This window comes from Rattus norvegicus, chromosome 16 (assembly GCF_036323735.1).
Source record: "Rattus norvegicus strain BN/NHsdMcwi chromosome 16, GRCr8, whole genome shotgun sequence".
Taxonomy (NCBI): Eukaryota; Metazoa; Chordata; class Mammalia; order Rodentia; family Muridae; genus Rattus; species Rattus norvegicus.
The window spans coordinates 22540442-22546706 of record NC_086034.1 but is presented as its reverse complement, the minus strand read 5'-3'; positions in this window follow the sequence as shown (position 1 = coordinate 22546706).

Genomic DNA, 6265 nt, shown 5'->3' with positions numbered 1-6265 from the left:
CCCTGGAATTGGAGTTACAGATAGTTGTGAGTGACCAGCAATGTGCTAGCAATTAAAACTGAGAGCTCTACAGTCAAAACTAGAACTCTTAACAGCCCATCCATCTCTAAAGGTATATATATATATATATATATATATATATATATATATATATATATATCTCAACATGGTAAATTTTATCATAAAATCTTATGAAATTTCAATACATTGTCTAGTTTATGTAAAAAAAAATTCACTAAGAACATTTTACTCTAATATGACCTGTGTTTGCAGATGGGTCAAAGACATTTTGAATTGGATCTATGACCCTGAACCCCAGTACTCACATTGTGTACATGTGTACATCTTGTTTGTGCATTGATCCACATATGAAAGATAGAGACTGATATTGTCTTTCTCTCACTTTACCCCCCACACGTGGATTACTGTGTTTGGGCCAAAGGACAATGCCACTTGACAGTTCTGTTCTGCTATACTGTGGGTTCTAGGGACTGAATACAGACCATCAACCCTCATTTTCGTTCCACCCCTGGTCCCTCCATTTTGGAGACTGTTCACTCACTCAAATCCCTAGTGTGTTTGATTTTCTGTCTTGGAGCAAAATTATCTTCATACTTGCAGGAAAGTAAGCTTTGGGGATCCCATTATACCCACATCTGCAATGAGGTTTTCAGGACAAGTGTTTTGCCAATTGAGTTTTACCAAGCACCCCAGTCTCTATCCCTTATTTCCTATTTTTAGGCTGTACTAGCTTAGGAAGGAGAACCAGTAGCACAGTAGTAGACATTCCATTGTCCACATGCTTCTTGATCATCTTGTAGTTCTAAAGGCTTAATTAATTAGTCTTTAAGCTGCAGTTTCATATAAATAATAAATTATGCATTCTAATTCCAAAATATTCCTCTGTTTATTGAACATATTCTTTAAATACTCCGACTTGATGAACTGGAATTTTTCATTCTGTCAGTCCATTTACTCCCCACATGTAACTTCCCACATGTACTGTGTAGAATCCCCATTCTACTATTTCTCAAGATTGTCCCATTCTTACACCTTTTTGTTTCTTTAGCCAGTCAAGATCCTTACACTTCATAAATTTAAATATTATGAAATGAACCCTGGTCTTTGGGACCCTCATTTCATTTTGCTTAAACCATTTTGAATCTAAAATCCAGGAGCTGGGGTGCCATTGTTTCTCACCTCATAGTGATATTTACCAATTTTGGTGTAAGTCCAGGCACACACTGACCATTTTACCATAAAGCGTGAAGTCCTGCTTTGCTACCTTTTAGTCCCTGTGTTACCATTGATACTGTATCTATTACCTAAGAAGCATGTTGTGATCCTGATGGAAGCAAATACAGAAACATTACTCCTGGGCATAAAAAATGAAATTTGGAAATGAAAAAAAAATCAAAGTACTAGTGACTGGGGGTTTCCTTGTTCATTTGTTGGTAAGAATTTACATAGATACACGTGGTCTGAAAACTGCATCAGTGGGTCATGTCTACATTGTGTCAATCATCCAGCCTAAGACCCACAGCCTGTCACTCATCCACAAGACACACAGCTTATCAAAAAATCTGTCCGCAAACCCTCCATAGTCTGTCAATTATCCATAGGGAAATCCCACAGCCTGGCAATCATCAATAAGAATTGCCTAAGTCCTGTCAATCATCCACTGGAAACCTCCTTGTCCTGTCAGTCATCTACAAGCAACTCTCAACTCTCTGTCATCCAGAAGAAATTTTCACAGCCTGTCAATCACGCATAAAAAATAGCCATAGTCTGTTAATCATCCACAGGTCATGTCCACAAGCTTACATACAAACCTTACATGGAGATCTGTAACTTGTAAGAGTGTTGAGTGAGGGTACAACCTCAGAGAGAGAGACAGAGAATGGGATAGGGGAGGCACACAAGAATCAGTGGAGGTTATGAATCATAGCCTTGGGGATACAGAACCTGGGGTGACTGGCTCTTCTAGCTACACAGCAAGCCCACTGGAGCAATTCGAACATCGACCCAACCACAAAACTTTACATCCAATTTTTTTCCTGTCTACAGTCAATGAAGGAACAGGGCTGGAGTGTAGAGGGCCGCAATAACATTCGCCACCACAAGATGGCGCGGGCCTCCGCCGCGCCAGCCGACTTCCTTTCAGGAAGTTAACTGTGTGTGCATGTGCAAGAGTGCCTTCGTGCCAGGTCTTTGCCCACTCCGGGGTGTGCCTAATGAGATCTTGGGTAAGCGACCAATCAGGTGTGGATGTGCCGCGCTAGGGTGTATATAAGCCGCGCCCTGCCGGCGTCCCGGGCCTCTCCTTAAGATTCAAAAAATGTTTAGCTGCAGTAAGAATTCGTGTGTTCCCATGTATTCTTGCTGGCGAGCTCACGCGGGACACTGGAGGAGAGACTGAGGGAAAAGCCAACCACTAGCCTACCCAACTTGAAACCCATCACATTGTCAAGCAACAGTCCCTGACACTATTAATGATATCCTGTTATGCTTGCAGACAGAGTCTAGCATAGGCTGTCCCATGAGAGGGTTCACCCAGAAGCTGACTTAGATGAACACTCCCAGCTAAAATTGGATGGATCTTGAAGACTGTCATGGAAAAATAAGTGGAAGGATTGCAGTCCCTCAGACGATAAGAACGCCACAGGAAGACTAACAAAATCAACTGACCTGGACTGTTAGGGCTCTTAGAGACTGAACCACCAACCAAAGAACATACAGAGGCTGGTCCTAAGCCTCAACACACATAGGTAGGAGATGTGCAGCTTGATCTTTGTGTGAGTCCCAAACAATTACAGCATGGGTTATCCTAAAGGATGTTGCCTGTATGCAGAATAGGTTCTTTTTTTTTTTTTTTATTAACTTGAGTATTTCTTATATACATTTCGAGTGTTATTCCCTTTCCTGGTATCCGGGCAAGCATCCCCCTCCCCCCTCCCCTTCCTTATGGGTGTTCCCCTCCCAACCTTCCCCCCATTGCCGCCCTCCCCCCACCAGTCTAGTTCACTGGGGGTTCAGTCTTAGCAGGACCCAGGGCTTCCCCTTCCACTGGTGCTCTTACTAGGATATTCATTGCTACCTCTCCCTTCCCTACCATCTTAGTGTTGTTTTTGATGGTGACAATTACTTAAGTATGAATATTAAAATGATATTAAATGATTTGAAAAATTCAGAGACAAATATTTAGAAAGCTTATGACACAGGAAATACGGAGACTGTTCCAACACAACAAAAGAACAGCAGTACCAGGATTACTACATAGTTCAGTAGTTCAGTTCGTGAGTCATGAACCAAGACAAAGAATAAGCTAGATCAGCTGTTGGTCCACTTCAGTATTTTTTATTTTGACACAGTTTGCCACTGAATTAAAGGTCATGTGTGTCATTGGCAAATGTTCTACCATGAATAAACACCCCCAGTCCCTGAGTCTGAAATTTTATAATTTCTGACTCTAAAAATGACAGCATAAGCCACATGTTTAGAATTATACATACATAATCACAGGTAATAAATAGTGTTTCCTAATGATCTGTTTGAGTTTTGAAATGTCCAATGCAGCAGAAAACTACCTTTTGCTAGGAGGTTTTCTGTAAACTTTCATCCTGTAATGAACCAGCAATGTTCTTGATACTGCAGTCCAAGACATTTTTTTGTCATATTTCAGATGGAGCTTTCAATGTGGATATATAAATAGTTCATTTCCTTCCACATATTCTGGTATTGTAGAATTATAAATCTTGTCCTAGACTTTGTTAATGTTTAGCTCTACAAAATGATCTTACAAAGCTATATTCCTTTCCATATGAAATAAAATTGTTTATGCTGAAATTCCCTGTTTAGTACACATGTTTACCTATTGTTTATGTTGAGCCATTATTTCCAGACAACAGATCTGTGCTTTAAGGTGAGCCTTTCTAGAGAGAGCTCACTCTCATTTCAAAACTTTAATGCTCTTTGAAATATTTAATTTTATTTTTTCTTATTCACTTTACATCAAACTCACTGACCCTGTCTCAGTCTCCCTATTCTACAGTCCTTTCCGGTTCCCCTTCCCCTTTACCTCTGAGCAGTCATGGATCCCCTATATATCCCCACACCCAGGCACTTCAAGTCTCTGCAAGGGTAGACACTTCCTCTCTCTCCAAGGTCAGACAAGGCAGCTCAGCTAGAAGGAGGTATCCCATGTATAAGGAACAGCTTTTTGATAGGCCCCATCCCAGTTGACTGGGACCTATATGAAAATCCAGCTACTCTTCTGCTACATATGAGTGGGAAGGTGTGAGTCCAGCCCGTGTATGTTCTGTGGTTGGTGGTTCAGGCTCTGAGAGCCCCAGGTGTCCAGGTTATTTCACTCTGTTGTTTGTCCTCTGGAGTTCTTATCTCCTTGCAGACCTGGAATCTTTCCTCCTAGTGTTCCCTAAGAGTCTACTGCCATACATCCCTGAGCAAGGCAAATCTTGTCATTAGAGTTTTTAAGTGGGAGGAAGGGAGGGAGGGAGGGAGGGAGGGAGGGAGGGAGGGAGGGAGGAAGGGAGGGAAAGAGGGAAAGATTGTGTGTATGCTTTCTCGAGCCTTTTAGTTTGTGCTCTATTTAAAACTTAACCATGCCTCATGTTTTCTCTTGTGAAATTCGGGAGGATACCAGTCAATAATCATAATCATTTGCTGAAAAATGAATTAAAGATTATTTGCCTAGACCTGTAGTTCCATGAATTACATCCCAGACTGTGGGAGGTAGGAGACACATAGACCTTTGTGAGTTAAGTCCAACATGGTCTATGGGGTGGGTTTCAGACCAGCATGGCTACATAGTGAGATCCGGTTTCAAAAAAGAATGTTTGTAAACATCTAAACTAAGACACAGGGGACTCAAATATAAAGGGCTTCAAATGCTCGCTAAATGTTTTTCTTATGAATAGTACGATAACCATAACTTTAAAATCTATGCCACAGTGCAAGAAGACCAGCACATAAAAAAAAAGTGAAGCATGTCAGATTTAACAAAGGTAAGATTTTTATATCATATATAAATTTACTATATTGTAGCTGGTCTTATTCACCCTAGATAAAATAGTGCAGACATTTTAGCTCCTCTCCTACTGTGACCACACAAGGCAGCCCAGCTAGCAGAAAGGAATCCAAATGTGAACAGAATGTGAACCTGCCCTCACTTCAGTAAACCAGGAGTCCACATGAAGAGCACATGAAGCTGCACGTCTGCTACCTGTGAATATGGGGTCTATGTGCAGCCTTGCGTGCTCTTTGATTGGTGGTTCAGTCCCTGTGAGCCCTCATGGTCCCCTGTTGGTTAATCTGTAGGTTTTCTTGTTGTGTTTCTGAACCTTCAATGGCACTGTCCTCCTTTGAATTCAATATCCTTCACCCAACTCTTTCACAAGACGCCCCAACCTCCACCTGATATTTATTTGGCTGTGGGTGTGCACATCTGTTTCTATCCAGGGCTTGATGAAGACTCTCAGAACAATTAGCCAAGGCTTCTGTCTGCAAGCATAGCAAAATATCATTAATGGAGTCAAAGATTGGCTCTCTTCCACAGGGTGGGTCTCAAGTTGGTCCAGTTATTGGTTTGGTATCTCCTTAATGTCCGTTCCATTTTAACCTGCCTATCTTGCTGGTAGGATAAATTTTGGGTTGATGTTTTTCTGAGTGCTTTGGTGTTCTCCTCCTTCTCCTGGAAGTCTCCCCTGTGTACAGAAGATGACCACTGAAAGCTGCATATCACCTGCTGCTAGTAGGCTCCGCGAGTCTCAGCTCCATAGATAGACTGCTAAGAGCCCCCATGGTTCCTGGTCTTTGTTTCACGACAGAGATGCCTCTCCACTGGTATCTTCTGTCCCAGCTCCCACACCACACCTGCTCTGCACCTTAGTTCCCCTCCCCATCTCCCACAAATTTCCCTCCCTCAATCGAATCCTGATATCTATTTCATTTTCTCTCCTGAGTGAAATTCACGCATCTTCCCTTGGGCCCTCATTACTTAGCTTCTTTAGGTCTGTGCACTGTGGCCTGGTTATTCTGTAATTTATGGCTGCTAAGGTCCTCACCTTTAAGTGAGTACATACCATGCCTGTCCTTCTCGGTTTCAGTTACCTCATCCATTATGATGTTTGCCAATCCCATCCATTCTTAATTTTTAGAAAAAAAACTGTCAAGTTCCTTTTCAAAGGGGGTTGTAAATGTGTCCTCCCACCAACAATGGAGGAGTGTTTCCTTTGCTCAATATCCT